This window comes from Pleurodeles waltl, chromosome 5 (assembly GCF_031143425.1).
Source record: "Pleurodeles waltl isolate 20211129_DDA chromosome 5, aPleWal1.hap1.20221129, whole genome shotgun sequence".
NCBI lineage: Eukaryota > Metazoa > Chordata > Amphibia > Caudata > Salamandridae > Pleurodeles > Pleurodeles waltl.
Window position 1 is genome coordinate 1845620727 of NC_090444.1, and position 19731 is coordinate 1845640457.

Here is a 19731-nt window from a genome sequence, read left to right on the forward strand (position 1 = left end):
GTTGAGCCCCATAAAAAAGAATTGTACTGCTTTTGCATAATATTAAGTATAACAAACAAGGAGGAGATGTGGCCCAGCAGCCAGAGCTGCTGACCCTGGAACTAGGGTGACCACCCATCTGTAATTTTCACAGACTTCCCGTAAATTAGCCATGCCGTCCATGATAGAAGTCTTAATGGATGGCATTTGTCCGGAATTTTCGCCTTTTATCCAAAAGGTAAGGAACAATTCCCACAATAGATTCCCCAGCTGATTGGAGGGCGTCTCCTGTGCTGCATTCTGAGGGAGGGGCAGGCAGTTTAAAAGAAATAAGCCTTCTTGTCTGGGTGTCTGCTTTCCAAAAGAAAGGGAAATGTTAAGGCTACTTGGGGTTAATTGGTGGAGTCACTTGAAGCTTCCTGATGACAAGATACTTCCTTTTAGGAGGGCACTGTAAGGATGTTCCAAACTGAACTATGGAGTGTGTACTTTTAATGGACTGTTATAAAAAATGTTTGCACCAGGTATAATCTGCACATTACTGAAAGCTACACTTTAGAAGAACTTTTATCTTTAACCTAAATTTATATTTTCATTTAGTGACAGCCTATCTAATAATGTATTTCCCACTTATTAGTTTAACTTTTATTTATTTTTCAGTTAAGGTGTGCGTTATTTTATATGTCATTACCTGACGATGAGACATCAACGAACTAGTTTCAGAGTATTTGGCTCTTTTTAGCCACATCTTTAATTCCGTATTGACATTAATAAGTCACTTTTAAGTCTATTAAATCTAATACAATCTGGTTTTGTACAACTTGTATTCAGAACTCACGTATTTGAAAGTGCTTTCATGTGCATTAATGAAAAAAAGTAGTTTTGGTGAAGTAAAATATTTGCCTAAGATCACACAATTTAAGCAGGGAAGCCGCAATTTATCTCAGTTTTCTAATGTAACCTTGTACAAATCAGCCAGGAAATGGGTATTTGTCTTTCCTTATGTTATTGCTATCTTTTTATTTCTTTGTGCATTTTTCTGCAGTTTTTTATAGCAGATACTGGACCCACAGGTATTAGAGCACTTTACATGAGCACCGCTTACATTACACAAAGTCACATTCATTGTTTATAGTCACGGAGAGAGTAAGTGGTTTGTCCAGAATCACAGGATGTTCATCCAATACCAAGACTCAAATCTGGTTCCCCAGTTCCAAGGTCAGCAGCCTGGCCCTAACGCCACATCCTGGGTAGAGGGAAGGAGGCAGGCAGAAACCAAATGAAAGCTCATCTAGTTATGGGCTTGAGATTCCAGACGGGCTAATCCACTCACAGTCACGGACAGCTTTAGAGTAGCAAAAGTTACCCGGCTGCACCCCGGCCCCCAAATCAGTTGTTGAATATGTTGAGGTATCTGAAGAAGGAAGTAAGGTTGAGCAGGTGAAGGTTAGCAAAATAATGCAATAACTGGGATAGCACCACCATCTACACTAGTGCCATGTGGCCCATTAATTAAATTGGAACAGAATACCCAAAAGCAAACTGGGCTTGAAGTACCAAGTTACTCTGCCCAGATTTCCATCCTGCAAATCAGTGGGTTATTAGTGGATATTAATCCCTTGGTATCAAAAGATAACTGATTCCCAATTCAAAATTATATACACAATGTATATAAAGAGGGAAACACTACCATATGTTAAAGAAACACTTCTTACATGTAAATAAATGCACTGATCAAGTAGTGGGTAAGGCCTCTCCTTGCGCCTCCCAGCCCAGATCAACAGTGCACTAAATCTAATGCACAAGCATATGGCAGTGGGAGAAGAAACAGTGTAAAATAAAATAGCACAGGAATGTAAGTAGCAGTGGTAGACAGAATAGTAGGGGCTGTCACTGGTGGGAGTCCTTTTTACAAGCACATTGTAAAAATTATTTTGCTATTAATTAAGACAGCCGGAAGTGTGGCAAAAACAGCCACTTTATAAGGCTATGCACTTTGAAAGATAATGAAGAGAGATGGGCTACTGTGTCATTTGGGGAAGAGAGATAGAGTAGGTGTTGTGTGTCAGTGATTCAGATGAAGAGGCAGGTAGAAAGAGAAGGTTAAAGGCCTGGTTTCAGACGAATGAGAAAAGGGTTGAGTCGAAGATGGATTCAACTTCAAAGTACACATTCATCTCTAAAGAGCTGGTTTATAAGAGTTGTATGGGAGTTAACTTGAACCCCAGAGACATTTGGTCTAGGGGATATCAAGGTGGGGACATCTACAATAGTTGTTGGTGAGAGAGAGATCCAAGGGAAGGTATATGTGACTCGGAAGACAAGTGCCAGTGGTGGTCAGGGATGAGGTCAAAACTAAGCATGAGGATATGGTTAGAGATTGCACCAGTGAAGGCTTCTAATTATTTGTCTCCTGTGGTCATCATAAAGAAGATGGAGGCAAAACTCAGATTTTGTGTAGATCTTCGCAGTTTAAATCAGTAGAATGAGGTAGACAATTTCCCACTTCCAAACAATAAAAAATAGGAATTGAAAGGGTACAAGATGTTTTGAAGTTTTTTGTCGTTAGACTTTAAGAGTGTGTAACATCAGATCAAGTTATATAAGCAGTCCATGCAACTGATAGCTTTCATTATGATGGAATGGGTCCTCCAGTTCATGAACATGACTTTCACTCTTCAAGTTGCTAGCATATTCCAAAGGATGATGACTAATGTGTTTGAGGGTATGTTGAATGATATCCTTTTCCAAAATGGCATGGAAGTATTGAAGAATATAATTTGTTTCTGTAGCAAGTTCTGGATAGGCTGAACAAGTGATGCAGGACTGACAAGCATAAAGAAAAATGTAGATTTCTAGAGAGGATTGTACAATATTTATCATATACAATCTTTGCAGCTGGACTAAGACCAAAAGCAAAGTCGGTGAAAGCCATAAGACTAGCCCCATCTGCAGCTGACATGAAGCAAGTAATGTTTTTATGTGGCTAGTCAAATATTATGTGCAATTTGTAAAGGATTTTGCTGACAAAACTGAAACTTTCTTTCAATTGTTATCCAAGTACACACATTTCGAAAGATGTGACATGCTTTGTGAATCAAAAATGAGACAGTAGGAGCAGGAATTTTGACACCATATGCCTTGCAAAAGAAAACTATAGTGCCACTGGATGCTGGCATTACAGGTTTTGGTGCAATTTTGTCACAGGCGTCTAATAAAGACTGCTGTCCCATGGCCTCTAAGAGAAAATATTTAGTGATCAAGAAAGAGTCATTAGTATCTGCAGAGGGTGACAAATATTTTTGGACATATGTGTGAGGTGTAAATTTCTTCTTACATACTGACCACAGGCTGTTGGCAAGAATGTTTTAGTCTGTGGGGGAGAGAGCAGGAGGAGGGACAGTTTGTAGCTCGGAAGGCATAGCAAGACTGCTGTCATGTTTGCAAGAGTGTAGCTATAAAATAGAGCTTATTACGTAACAAACAGGTGTATTGCCTGTTTAGACTGCTTCTGCAGTTTGAGAACATGGGCAAGGAAGTAGTGAAGAGGCTGGAAAAAGAAGATTTGCATTAAGGATGCATTGGAGTGATGTAACTTATATGTAAACAACAGTGGGAGGAAGTTTCTAGGAGAGATGAAGTCTTGAGGGAGGTGTGCTAGATGATATGGTAAGGTGGTATGAAAGGTAGAGAAGTTGGAAGTAAAGTGAAGTGAAGTGAAATATGTTTAATTTTTAGTTGAACTGTCACTGGGTGATGGTAGAATTCTAAGGGACTGTTTACAACACCCAAAAACGTGTGAGAAAAGTGAGTTTGATGAAAAATAAGCATTTAGAACAGACATTGAAAAAGAAGAGGGTGATGCTATATAAGGCTGTGGCTTGGTGATTACATGACTGGCACAGAAGACCTTCTGAATGTAGAAATAGTGAAAAATAGTTAATGGTTGTGGTAGCTATGATGACTGACTAACTCAAGCTGGAGATGAAAGTCCCCATTTACCTGGTGCTGCGCATTGTCACTGGACCTCTGTCCGTCATCTTGGCAGGAGTGCTAGCAGGAACTGCACCATCTACTCTGGTCACACTGCGTTGGACGCCATAAAATATGTGGAATGCTTTTAACCAGAGCTCTTTGAGACTGTGTGCCCACCTCTATCTGGGTCAGACCTCATAGGTTCTTGTCATATGGTGCACGTCCATAAATTTATGCACGCAGGGCTTGTGTCCCTCAACATAGAAGCAATTGGCGTAAAAGTGACGTATGAGCCCAGCACACATGATACTTGAATTCAAATGGAGCAATATGCAACCATCTGGGTACACCAACCGGCCCCACAGGACCCTCCGAAGGCATAAAGTACCCTGTAAAACAATCATCGTAATCAAGAAATCAAACTGTGCACTCACCAATGCTTCTCCTTATTTCACCATCACTGTTGAATATGTATTGCCTGAAGCTCCAATGGTATTTTTTTTATTTTATGCTTGCTGTAAAGATAAAGTTTATATAGTTCACAGAGCTTGGCAATCTGAAGATGGTGTTTGGTAGATGATCTGACATCACAAAGCATCAACTTCAGACTGAGGGTAGACCTTATGGAGATAGCTGTTGTGAAATAAATTGTCTAAACTGAGGAAAGCTGTGATAGTTCCTGACAGTTTGCAGAAGGTACATTATTCCCCTATTGTCGCTCTTATGGTTTAAAAAAAAAAACAATTTCTATAAGTGCTCGGCAAATTACACTGATGCTACACAGCTCGCATGTTTCTTTTTGTGCTTGAGCTCAGTATATATTTCTTTTAATTTACAATCCTGTTTGAATGATAAAAAAGCCAAAGGTCCTCTGTGCTTCACAGTGCATATGCATGCACTCGTCCCCATGCATGTGCATGCATCGCAGTGTATGTGCAAGCGTTGTCAGCAGTATCGGAATGGCTGCTCCCTATTAGAAAGCCAATTAAAAAATGGCCACCCATGAGTCTGCCTTTGTCGCTGTGCAATGACAGCCATTTTGAATTCATTCAGGCCAGTGCAGACAAGTATAGGCAAAGCCAATAGTGCACTCTGTTAATGGCAAACTCTACCGGCTTGCCAATTCTTGATATCAGTCTGTGCTGAGTGCTTCAGGATAAGAGTGAAGTGAGACCCTGAGAAGCTAGAGAGCGGAACAACTACACAAAACCCCATATTAAATTTCAAAATGTATGCCTTTGCTGCAGGATCCTAGCTCAAAATGTAATTTCATGTGCTGGACGAGGTTTAGGACAGCATTTACCATTGTGGGTTTGTGCTCTGGGGGCATATACTTGTTTTTCCAAGGAGGAGTTTCTCTAACAATATCTCCTGGGCTCTGTTTGAGGTTTGGGCAATTTCCCTTTAAAATGTGTAATCTCAATTTCTACAGAATAAAATAAGTGTTTAGATAAGGACCAGGTTAGAATCTGTTAGTGTAATTGCATATGAATGATGCGGGGGCGTGCCTTCTAATGTTATAAAGAACAAACTTGCCTAATTGTTGTTCCTATTGAAATGGAAGTATTTATGTCCTTTGAGATCAATGTATACCCTCCACTAACATGTTTACAGCTCTGGTCCAATAATAGGTTTATCTTTGGAGCCAGGGCAGTTCTCCAACACACAAGGACTGGCTGTTCACTTCTGTGAGCAAGGAAAGATATCCAGGAAACTGTATGCGTACTTCAACAAAGCAGGAAGATCTGCCCCGACGTGGTCCGGCAACACAGGACACTGAGGAATACTTACTGCGGGCATAAGGGAAGTCAATGAGAACTTCCAGAACCTTTGCCAGGAATAGTCCGCACATGTTATTGATAATGGGAAATGTGCACTTCTTTTCTCATAAACAATGCTAGGATGTCTCTGCAGGATGCTGGAGTAATGTCACTACACACAGACAAGGAAGTCACACAGATTAGCAAAGTCCTCAAAAATAGCCAAGTTCCTTTGCCAGGCATTCCTTTTGGAATCCAAAAACAACTGGGAACATGTAGAGCAAGGGATTCTCTTCCCTAGATGTGAATTTATGCTGAAATGGCATTTTATAGGGTGGAGCTGTAATATGTACTCAAACCCCAAAGTTTTGAGATTGGTTTGGTCAGCAATTTCCAATTCTGGATAGTGTATGTAGACATGTCTTAGTTGTGTCAACAGTGAGAATCTGTTTTGTGAGAGCACTATGCAGAGTTGCTACCAATTTTTGACATAGCCCTTAAGCGTTCCATCTGCATAAAAAGTAAAAAGAAAGACTGTGAGGCTGTCCTCTATACGTTTAATGTTGTGATATCATACTTTGTTTCAGCATACGTAATGATTTTTATTTAGCTTTTAAACAGTGTGAATATAGATAGTTAAGTGTGCACTACCAAGTGTCCCATCAAGCGGCCTTCACAAAATCTATGAGATTCTTCAAGCTGGTTGAGCACAAAAATAACAGTAACTCTAAGAAAACAATAACAATTGTTTGAGCACACATTCAAATGTTTCTGGGTTTAAATAATTTGGAACACTTCAAATCCAAGCAAATTACTTTGTCCAGTGATAATCCCATTGAAATACACAGTACAGCCCCAGCCAGTAATATTTATTTTGGGAATTCAGGAGGAAATTCCCTTTTGTTTGGTTTTCTTACCAGGAAGGGCACCCTCTTCTCCCTCTTTTCCTAACCTAACCAATTTTCCCTTTCTCTTACTTGTAATCCTTGCCTTACTTTTTTCTGTATCCTAACAGGTACAATCACACTTACCCTTCTGTTCTCTCCAATTTTTTCCAAAAGTAATGTTCGTCACCATTCAAAGAAACCCAGTGACGGTTGACTGGGCCTGGTCACATAGACAATATATTAGGAGAGGTTGATACAACAAAACATCACCTCGACAACCAACTCTACACATCTGAGTTGACATTGCCTCTATTTCTATGGTCAGAAAGTGTGTCCTTACAAAATGTCATCCAGATGGGGCTGAGTTTTTTTGATTATGCATATTTTCTCTTTCTCATCCCTGCCTTTGGGTTTGCAGTGGGTTTCAGAAAATAATCATTATGATGACAGCCCTAGTATATACTTCATCTTCAAAAGTTGTTACTACCTGCTTGTGGCCTGGATACTCTCTATGTTATTATATAAATATTAGATACCAAATATTTCAGCACTTGTGACCATGAAGAATTCAATTTCACATTTTCTACAAATCCAATATGGAAAAAAATAAAAATTATATTTAAAAAAATATATTTATTGGATCAGACACATATGATGTTGCTTATCAAGGTTAGTGTTTGCAGGATGTGCATAATCATGCAAATAATTGCTTCCTGTCATTTTTAGGAATAGCAAGTATATTATAAAAATTCTCCTAAATCATAATTTTCCTAACACATTAGATTAAACATAGGGAAGCAGTATTCCTGTCCTTGGTGCACTCAGAAGAAAAAAAATCAAAGGTTTTACCTTGTACTCAGAGATGCCTAGTGTCCTAGACTTGTTTCAGTTATTTAAATCTTCTAGATTAGCCTCTCACAAGTCCAATCCTGTACCCACTTCTAATAACTAAAACTCCAGAAAAGAACTATCATTTTACAGTGCAATGAAGCCGGAAGCCACACCAAATCTGCTGCTAAAATCCCTTTAACTAGACTTGATGATTGCAGCCTCAAAACAATACAATAAAATACAGGAACATGCATTCATTAAAAAAATACATAATGAAACAAAGTATTTAATTCACAAATAAATATGAAAACAAATCAGAATTCTAATGGGAAAGTTCTGGCTTTTCTAAATTCTACTGGGACCACCCATTGTTCATACTATATTCTGTGTGATATACTTGCACTACTCCCGTACATCAATCTGAGGACACCAAATTAACTTTTAGCCTGCAATTTCAAATGCTTTCACATTTATGAAACATTTTAAATTGTTCAGTTGTATATTTTGCTTCTTTATTTATACACACTTACTGACATGGTAACATTATTTAATTTTCTAAACAGTTGCAGACCCCCTGAGGGGTGGTTGTGGACCCCCAGGAGTCTCCGGGCTACAGATTTAGAACTTCTGGTGTAGAGCATTTTTCTTTGTCCCAAGGGCACTGAACCTTTTTAAGGTGCTTCAGTATTTAATTCTTAAGGTCGGGTTTCCTGAACCTCTAACTTTTTGGGTCAACAGCTCTTGTATTCTTGTGCAAACAGCTTTGTAGACAAACTAGGAGTTCTGTGGTTTCTTGTGTTTCATATATGGTTGCAAGGACTGTAAAACTGAGATATCAGCTTCTTCTGACATCTTCAATTTCCTGTAAGTCCACCCAGCATTATGTTTATATCTTTTGAGTAGGAAAACTCAATTTTGAGGTTTTCTCGCTATTGCTTTGATTCTTCCACATGTTAGTGAGTGGTAGGTTTTGTTAGTTCATTGATAAAATTGGAACTATTACTTTGGGCTGCTAATTTATCTAGGTATAGAACAGTTTTGTCTGGACAGAGAGTAGGGTTTGTCAACTAACAGTAACTACACTGTTGGTATGTCAATGACCATTAGGTCTATCACATGGCTCCCTAGGGAGGGGTAGTATGGATTTGTCACAGTGAGCCCTCTCGCATTCTGCCATTGAGAATCCAAATTCTCTAAGGCATTTCACAAGCTAAATAGTTTCTTATTCCAGTTGTTTGTTGTGGTGTCTAGGCTGTGTCTTCGTAGCTTGTCGGGTTGTGCTCTCGGGTTTGCTTACTTTGTTCCATCATTATAAAGTCAATGTCTTTTCTCACATTAAGGCTTTTATATAATAATATATGTTCTCCAGTTTGAAAGAGGAGGCTTTCTTTTGAAATGTCTTCTTGTAGCAGGTGGACCTGATTGGTGGGATGTCTGACTGCTGGGATAAGATTCTCACTATTTTAATCTACAAATCATTCAGAACCTTTTGTTGGTGTTAAGCGTTTGCAAGTTCCAGTTTTATATTAATGATCTAAGATTGCGTGCCTTTTTCTATTTTTATTTTTTGAGGGAGGCGGGCCTGCTATCATTGATATATAATTCTGCATATCACAGTTGTTACTGCACTTATGACACCTACCACAAAGAATGATGATATTGTGGTTTCCCTCAGAGCCTGATGTACAAAGGAAAATCACTGGGTTTGTGACTGCAAAATGGCTTTTAGGTATATGTTACACCCATTTTGGAAGTCAGAAAGGCCTTTCCGTCTTCCATAGTTAGTTTAGCAACCCACTCAGAGTTCAAATGTTCCAGTTAGGGGTGAAAGAGGTGTGCCCTCCTAATAGCAATGGCACGTATGTAAGAAAATGGGTTATTAATTGGGAAGGATGTGAGTCCTACCCAAGTAAAAAGTCTCAAAATGCTGTGAGGTCAAACATACAGTTTCAATAATTTAAACCTAGTCTCGACATCTAGTAACTATGGGACAGAGCAGACAGACTTAAATTATGAAAATGTGTCAAATTTTTTGCAAAAATAAAAAAGTAAAAAAAAACAACAACAAAAAAATTCTAAAAAGGAAGAAAAAATGTAATGATAAAAATGACACCAAAATAAATAAAATCCAATAAGGGGTGCCAGAGATATGAATTTGCAAAGGCAAAAATGTCAATCAGAAATCATTGTTCACAGTTGACTGGGGCACGGGTGCAATTTCAGGCTGATTGACATGGAGAAGGAGTTGGTTACACCAAGTGGATCATCCTGATAAAAATTTTGTCTTTCTGACTTCGAGCCTGATTTAGAGCTCGGCAGTGGGGTCACTCCATCATAAGCATGACAGATATCCCATCCACCGTATTACAAGTTCCATAGGCTGTAATGCAATTGTATTACGGCGGACAGGGTATCCACGTAACCCCGCCTCTGACAAACTCGAAATCAGGCCCTTGATTTTAGGAAAGTGGCGCTGCACCCATTTCAGCTCCACTTACCTTGCGCCCCTAAGCGCCCTCCTAACACCACCATCTGTGCGCCGTATCTAAGATACGGCGCACCCTGGTGGTAGTTAGGGAAACTAGTGTCAACATTTTCTACGCTGGTTCAGAACTTTGCAGGACTAGCGTCAGAAATGTTGACGCTAATCCTGCAAAGCCCATTGAGGCCCATTGAAAACAATGGTGTGCCTCCTTTTAATGCCTGCTCTGAGCAGGCGTTAAAAGTGCCAAAAAAAATCAAGCAAAGAAATCTCTTAGATTTCTTTGCGCCATTTTTGCCGCCCCCCCTCCCCCAATGGGAGAATACCCCCTTTGCATACATTATGCCTGGCACAGGCATAATGTAGCAGAAAGGGTTACAAAGTGGTTCAATGCATGCATTGCACCACTTTGTAAAGCTGGCGCGGAGATTGTGGTCTTTTTGGGCCACATTAGTGTAAAACAAATGACGCTAATGTGGTGCAAGGAGGTGGTAGGGGCTCTTAAATCTGCCCCCTAGCCTTTTTTATGGAAGCCAAAATCTAACATGACAAGGTTGACGGCTGTGTCCAACAACTTCCTCCCCAATCCAGTGGACGGGGTCCTGTGGAAGCTACTGGTTTTGCCTGGAGAAGTTGCAAATGGGAACATTCAACTTTTGGGCCGCCCAAGTACTCCTGCTGGGTGGATTTATTTTTCCACCTGTTTTGTGTCACGATTTCGATCTCCAAACTTAGACTCCTTTTAGGAGTTCAAAATCTTCCAGATGGGCAGGCTGAAGCTGACAAAGGCCTGTGTTAGAGTTTGGCGGAGGGCGTTACTCCGTCACAGACATCATGTTATTATTCCATTATAGCCTATGGGCATCATGATACGGCGGACGGGATATCTGTCACCTTTGTGGTGTTTGTGACGGAGTAACTCTAAATCAGGCCCCAAGGCTTTCCGAAATTGGTCACCTTTGCGCGAGGTCCCGCTGAAGCTCCAGAGGGCTTGAAAATGTATCTAAGTCCCAAATGAAATGAAATGACGTAGACTTATAGAAGCGCATAAATATCCAAAGGCATCAAGGAGCTAAAGACCGTGCTAGATGATGGAAACAAACTCATCTCTAGGAGCCTAGCTTTTATAAAGTGAAGAACCAAGTTTTAAGGGGTTTCCTAAAAGCCATGTGGCATTATATACTTTAAAAAAAAAAATACCTTTACATTACAGAATGGGGAAGGGTGATCCTAAGTTTGGCAATGGCCACCGAGAAGGATCTGCCTCCCAATCTCACTTTTTGAGATTTGGGGACCACTACCAGGTCCTGAGTCACCAATTGAAGAGATCTAATTGGCATATGCAAGTGAAACATTGCTCTGATTGCTCTAAGGCCTGTGTTGTGTAAGGCCTTGTGTGCAATGCACAAAGCCTGAACCATGATGTGTATTTTCACGGGGAGTCCATGAAGCTTAATTGATTCTGCTGAAATTGATTGAATATTTGGGGACATCCAGTATTAGTCATGCTGCTGCGTTCTGAACAGTTTGCGGCCTGTTTGAAGATGACTTGCAAATATTCAAAGAAAGCATGTTATAATAATCAAGTCAGGTAGAAATCAGGGGCAGAACAACTACTTTGAGCGCTGATACATAAGGGAACACTTTGCGAAGAACCTGATAATACTGAAACATGTTGATGCTTTCTGGTTAACCTGCAGAAGAAAAGCAAGATGCTTGTCCTCAAGAACACCCACATTTGCTGCGGAGTTGGTGGGTGCAGGCAGCGATCCCAGTATATCAGGCCACCAGTTATAATTCCATATGGAGGGTTAGCCTCCAAAGATGAGGACTTCTGTTTTGTCTGCATTTAATTTGAGAAGATTAGTCATCATCCAATTGGTAACTGCCTTCATGCAGTTGTTAAAATTGACATCTATAGTGTTTGTCCTCTGTGAGAGACACAATTATTTGTGTGTCATCTGCATGTGAGAGTGCCTGCAACCCAAAAGATCGAATCAATTTAGCCAGCGGGGATACATAAAGATTAAACAATGTTGGGCTCAGGGAAGATCCCTGAGCACCCCACATGGCAGAGTAAAATTACTTTACTTAAATTGGTTGTAGGTCACAATTTGAGATCTCCCAGTAAGGAACAATTTGAAAAGCTTCAATGCTGAGTCTTTTATACCTAGTTGTATTGGTCAATCTGTCAGAAGGGTTGGGGAGATGGTATAAAAGGCTGCGGACAGATCTAAAACGATTAGTGCCGCAGCCTGACCCATGTCGACTAATGTTCTAATGCTGTCCACAGCTGAGACCGAGACAGATTCTGTGCCATGGCTGCTCGTGAATCCAAACTGAGAATTGTGCAGCGGTTCATGTCCCTCAATGCAGAGTATGAGCTGGACATTTAGATGATTTTCTATAATTTTTGTAGGTTTCGGGAGAAACGATATGGGATGACCGTTTGTTAGGTCGTTAGGATCTAAATTAGGTTTTTTTCAGCAAACGTCTAACTGCTGCTTCTTTCCACAAACGTGGGTAGCATCCTGTAGTGATGGTGATATTCATTATTGAGGTCGGATGGGGATTGTAGTGACTACTAATTTAATAGCTTTGGGAGGTCACGGCTCAAAAGGGGATCCAGACTTCATGTTAAGAAGATGGACCTCTGCTTGTTCTTCTGTTCTTCTTCTTTTGCGTGAATGAAGAGAGGACCACGTCCTTCTCTATAGTTCCATCTCTGCTTTCTGTAAGGTTTACCTTCGCCTGTGGATATACATTTGCAGAATTCCTTATAGCATAAGTAACAAATCAGATTCTAAATAGATGGTGAGAATCTTTGAAAGTAGTTTAGCAATTTATCGTGGGGTTCTTGGGATCCATTCAAGTTGGTAGCATCCTTAGGAGAAGACATAAACTTTGCCACTTTAAACACCTCTCTAGTGGAGTTGACAGAGTTAATTTTACTAGTGCAAAAGTTTGGGTTTTCCTCTCTGATTGCTAGTTTGTAATCCCTAAAAACATTTTTTTCCTGGGCATCATAGTTTTTTCGCCAGGCTCGTTCTTGCTGTTGACATGGTTGTCTAAGCTGTCTGAACTGGTCTGAGAACCATGGGGCTGTTGGGAGCTTCCTCTGCCTCTGAGTTGCCTTAAGCAGGACAACCAGGCCCAAAGCAGAATTAAGCCAAGTTGAGAACTCCACTGCAGCCAGATCCAGATCCTCAGGGACAATCCTGTCACTGGTTATATGGGCAGTAGTGAAGATTTCCTTAGATAGGCCCTTCCAGTCTCGCTTGACCACTGTGTTGTAGGCCGTGCTCAAGTCTTTGTGCATAGGCATCCAAAGGAGTGTGAAACCCGCTGCACAGTGGTCCGACCAACTAAGGGGAGCAATTTGCTAAGCTGCTGCCGGAAGGCATTGGAGAAGATTCCATCTAGTGTGCGTCCTGCAATATGTGTAGGAACATTGTCAATCAGGCCCTCTGTCAAACAAGACAGAGAGCCTGATCTTGGTGGAGGGGAATACTCTGTCACAACCGTGACGGATATCCAGTCCGCTGTATTACGATCCAACTATATCCTATGGAGAATCTAATATGACAGACGGGATATCCGTCACATTTGTGACAGAGTATTCCATCCGCCAAGATCTAAATCAGGCCCGTAGTGTCAATAAATGACATTGACTCTTTGCAAGTAACATACTCGAAATGAAAGTTAAGATCACCCAATATTGTGAAATTTACTTTGAGTGTGGTTCGACCACTTGGCCTATTTCTAGGGTGAAGACCGATCTAGGGCCTGGAGGTCTATAGACAAGATTACCAGGGAAGGATTTGGGGGGCTGGATTTTTTATGTGAAGTGTAAGGCCTCAGAGGGAATGAAGCCCCTATTGGGGTCAGTGAGGCAGTTATTGGTGAAGTATTTCTGGCCTCATCTCGCTCCTATTCCTTGGGCTCTCCATTGGATGCTCACTGTGGTGCACTTCCTCTGCTTCTGCAGCTGTTTGTGGGTCTACTTGCTTGAACCATGTTGCAGTGATCATGGTTCTCTTACAGTTGGCCACATCCACATTCCTTTCTTGTACGGTGTCTGGAATTTTCATCCGGGATACCTATCTTTTAGGATCACTCTGTCCCCTTTCTGGATCCTGCAGTCCGTAGCCCATCAGGCTATAGTTTTGGGTAACCCAGGGATTATGTCTATGAGATTCCTCCCGAACATTAGTCCATCAGGCGCACACTGCATGATGCGGTGAGGCGTGCTGTGATTTGCTCTTAACAAGTTGTGGAGGGCGCACTCAGCCTCTTACTTTTTCTCCACTCTGATTCTGAGTGCTTTGGTCATGGTGCGCATGAACCTTTCCACCTCATTGTTCACTTGAGGCCATTGCAGAGTTATGTGTCATTATGTATCTTTAGGCCTTTGAGGTATACTTGGAATTCATGTCCTTGGAATGGGGATCTGTTGTCAGACCTCACCATCATCGGTAGGCCAAACATGACAAAAGTATTTTCCATTTGGGGTTTCACATGTTCAAATGCAGTTGACTGAACCAGTTTGACTACTGAAAATGCATCCATGAATACTAAGGGCATTTTGGCCCTTAGGAAAACTCCCAAAGTCAGCAATGACTAGGGTCCAGGAAACCACATATTTTCTCATACTCTCGCCTTCATCTTTGCTGCACCCTGGTGGTATAGCTTCAATGCAGGTTCCTGCATGTTTCTAGGCAACACCATTTTCTTCCCCCTCAGGATTAGGCCATCGCCAGTTAAGCTCAGTTCTGTGCACACTCTCCAGAGCTGCTTAAGGGTGTCAGGGGCCTCACGATCAAACATTCTGAGATTAGCTAGGAATGTCACCGACTAGTTCTAGTGGATCGCTTCTTTGGTCTTGCACAGAAAACTTGTTAGAAAAGGGGTACCTGGTTGGCTAGGGTATGCACCTCAGCCAGGCAGGGACCCCCACTCTAGTCAGGGCAAGAGAACAACACACCCAAGATAACTCCTGCTCACCTCCATGGTACCTTGGCACGAGCAGTAAGGCTTATTGCCACCCAGAGGCAATGTGTAAAGTGTTTGCACAACACACACAACAATAGTGACACAATAAATACACCACAAAGAAAACTCCACAACAGGTTATATAAAAATAAACTGGACTGCACAAAACATCATTAGACCAAAAACAACATGTATCAGAACTATCCTGCTACACAAGCAGTTGCCAGATGATCACATAGGTTACCAGTACTCTTCAAACCAGCAGAAGTCAGATCAGCACATAGTTGCTAATATTCTGCAAACATAAGCAGTTGTCAGATCGTCATCACCAATGTAAATTAACATATTATGAAACATCTCCATATGGTATATGTCCTAAAACACACCCTTCAATGCATGGCCTGAAAATATACATATCCCCCTCAACATGGCAAGCACTACATGTAATAAGAATTAGGTCATGAGAACAATGTAGCAGAAACAAGGAGGGCAAGAACGACACACAGGTACGTATTGCCCATCACAGGTTAATCTCCCCAAGAAGATTGTCTCCCTGGAGGGTGATCACACACCTGCACTCCTTTCAAAAATATGGGGTAAACAGGGACACGCCTGTCCCAATTCAGGAGCTGCTGCGCCCCTCTTAGGGGTAATGTGGTACTACAACAGCCCAACAGGAAAGGGGCCTCTGTTGAGGATTCCCTTCTTGTCCTGTGGGCTGAGGTACTGATCACTTCTGCTGCCGGGGAGGGGAGACAAAGGCAAAGAAAGTAGCTCACCACTCTGTGGGCCGCCAGGGGACCTCTTCCGGACTCTCCACATAGGCGAAATGCCAGTGCAGCTGCCCAGGACCACGTAGTGCCGATGCACTGGCGGTCCACTGTGCTCCACGAGTCCGCCGGGAGCACATCAAGAACCCTCCAGGGACTGCCGACCGGAAACCCTGCTTCTCGGGAGCTTCTCTGACGCAGTTACATTGCGGGCCGGCTCCTCCTTTGTTCTTTGGTCGGGCTGCATCGGTCAACTCCAAAACTGGTGCCTACTGTAAGAGGCTGGCCCTCTATGTAGTGTACAAAATCGAGTACACAATACAGAGGGTCCGGGCAACCACACATTGGTTTCCAGAGGTAAAAATTAGATCACCTAATGCTCCAATTTTTAAGGTAGCTGGTCAAGCAGTTAGGCTAATCCAGGAGATGTGCTAAGTATTTGCTGTACTCACAAATCCAATAATGCACCACACAAACTCAATGAATAAGTAGAGACCAGATAGATATAAAAAATACTTCAGACTTTTATATAAAATTTAAGACCAAGATCTTTTGAATACGTTAAGTACTTTTCAAGTTACGACTTTTCGAAGTCTTAGCAAAGTTAGGGGGTCATTACAACATTGGCAGTAAAAGGCGCTTACCGCCGTGCAGAAGACCGCCAATACACCGCCGCGGCGGCGGCATTCCGCCACAGCTATTATGACACACATCTTGGAATCCGCCGAAATTCAGACACCCACACAAGACCGCCACACCAAAGGTCAGTGATAAACTGGCGGAAACAAATCCTCCACGCCAACAGAAACACGCCCATGCTATTACGACCCACGAATCCACGCAGCGGTCTTTCAACCGCGGTATTCCATTGGCGGTACACACCGCCGCGCTCAAAATACACACACATCTCCAAAACACCGCCACATTGGACAGTTCAAAATACACACACCTGACACACATACAAACAACACACCCAATACAATATAAAACACACACCCACATCACCCACAAACCCCTACGACAAAAAAATTGAGACGAAGGCGACAGAGAGAGAGCACAGAATAGACAACCCCACTACACAAAGGCACACAACATCCACGCACAAAACACCACACACCACTACACTCACCACAACCATCACCACATACACCACCCCACACATCACCCACACCACCCCATGTCACGCCAAAGACACCCCTGCTTCTCCGAGGAGGAGCTCAGGGTCATGGTGGAGGAAATCGTCCGGATAGAGCCACAGCTATTTGGCTCACAGGTACAGCACATATCAATAGCCAGGAAGATGGAGTTATGGCGCAGAATAGTGGACAGGGTGAACGCCGTGGGACAGCACCCAAGAAATAGGGAGGACATCAGGAAGAGGTGGAACGACCTACGGGGGAAGGTGCGTTCAACGGTCTCCAGGCACAACATCGCGGTACAGCGGACTGGCGGCAGACCCCTACCTCCTCCCCCACAACTAACAACATGGGAGGGGCAAGTCTTGACCATCTTGCATCCTGAGGGCCTCGCAGGAGTCGGTGGAGGATGGGACACTGGTAAGTCAATTCTTAACTATCATATCCCCCACCCTACCTGCATGCTATCACACCCCCCCTCCCTCACCCCCTCCCCTATCACTACAACTCCTCACTAATGTACTTATATCACAAACCACCCATCCCAACACCAAGCCCTGCATGACACAACTAAGCATGGACACCCCTCACTAAAGCATGCCCACTGCACATACCCAGTACACCCCCCCAACCATCACCACACAACCCCACACACAGGAATACTTGCACTGGGGTACACAAACACCCACCCACTGCACACCATTACACACACACATGCAATAATCTAGCTCTTATGCCCCTGCAGGAACCCGAAGGACCATCACCACACCAGAGGGTCCAGACAACACCACTCCACCCCCAGAAGAGGCCCACAGTGATGAGAGCAGCTCTACCCTACTGGATCCTGATGACCAGCCCGGACCATCGTGGGCCTTGGGACAGTCGGTTCCCCTTGCACAGCCACAGCCCAACACCGACCTTCCACCCTCTGGTAACACCAGCACTGCACCCACCCAGCAGGCCCAAACCTCCCTACCCAGGACAGGTCAATCAGCGGTGTGTCCACCACTACAGGGAACCCAGGCTAACCCACCACCCCAACAACAACAGGGACCTGGGGGCAGTGGTAGTGGGCACACGGTCCAGGGGACGGAGGCACAAGAACACAGGGGAAATGGGAAGGCTGCTGTGCGACAGAGGGCGGACAGGCCAAGGGAACCCACTCTCCACAAGGCCCTCTCCTCCATCATGGGAGCATACCACCACTCCCAGGAGACGATGGCAACGGTCCTGGACAAGTTGCAGGAGACCCTGCGCCTGCAGGACGAACTGTATTTGGGTTCAGGGAGTAGCTCAGGACCATCAGCTCCGCCCTGGGCACCATCATCGGGGTGCTGAAGGACATACAGCAGACCTTGAGGGACACTGTGGCACTCCAAGGGGCCCCTGACACTAGCCACGACGATGAACTGCCCACCACCTCCGCCGGCGCTAGAGGACAGGACGCCCCGCCACAGGACCAACACACCAGCACCCCACCCCCTGCAGACGGACAACCACCACGCAAGCGGTCCCTGAGATCCAGGAACAGGACAGAGCAAGATGGCAAGACCCCCGCCAGGAAATGACACCACCCTGTTTGTCCTCCCACTGTCCCACTTTGTTACCCTGTCCATACTTAAACTGCACCAGCTCCACTTCCTTTGCCCAGATGGGCAGTGCACCTGTGAGACTAATAGACTGGACTCTGCCATGGACATTTCTCCACCATCACCCATTCCTCGATTGACAATCCCCTCCCATTTCTGAGCACTTCAATAAACACCCTTGAAACACAAAACAATCTGGAGTCAGTCTGTGATTTAGTAAAAATGTATTATCAATGACAGTGTCATAATGGGTTTACCATTGTAAAGCTAACATACCTATGTCACACATCACAAGCCCTTGAAGGATGCAAGCAGTTGACACATAGGTAACCACACCTGTGAAACCGTAATGGAAGGGTACAACTCAGTTACCAAATAGTGATTTAAATCGAGAAACAGGATAGAGGTAGACGTGTGAATGTTAATGTAATGCTAAAAATGAAAATGTTCTCACCTGTGGCTCACTGGAAATATTGCTGTATGACTGACTCCCTGTTGTCTATGTCTTCTTCCTCAGCTTCATCCTCATCACTGTCCACAGGCTCCACAGATTCCACAGCTGCTACAACACCGTCATCTGGATCATCCTCCTGCAGAAAAGGCACCTGGCGTCACAAAGCCAAATTATGGAGCATGGAGCAGGCGATGATGATGTCGCACACCTTCTTCGGTGAGTAGAACAGGGATCCACCTGTCATATGGAGGCACCTGAACCTGGCCTTAAGGAGGCCGAAGGTGCGTTCGATCACCCTCCTAGTCCACCCATGGGCCTCATTGTACCGTTCCTCTGCCCTGGTCCTGGGATTCCTCACTGGGGTCAACAGCCAGGACAGGTTGGGGTAACTAGAGTCCCCCAATAGCCATACACGGTGCCTCTGGAGTTGACCCATCATATCAGGGATGCTGCTATTCCGCAGGATGTAGGCGTCATGCACTGAGCCAGGGAACATAGCATTTACCTGGGAGATGTACTGGTCTGCCAAACAGACCATCTGTACATTCATGGAATGATAACTCTTCCGGTTCCTGTACACCTGTCACTCCTGTGGGGGGGACCAGAGCTACATGGGTCCCATCAATAGCACCTATGACGTTGGGGATATGTCCAAGGGCATAGAAGTCACCTTTCACTATAGGCAAATCCTCCACCTGAGGGAAAATGATGTATCTCCCTACGTGTTTCAGCAGGGCAGACAACACTCTGGACAACACGTTGGAAAACATAGGCTGGGACATCCCTGATGCCATGGCCACTGTTGTCTGAAAAGAGCCACTTGCAAGGAAATGGAGCACTGACAGCACCTGCACGTCAGGGGGGATTCCAGTCGGA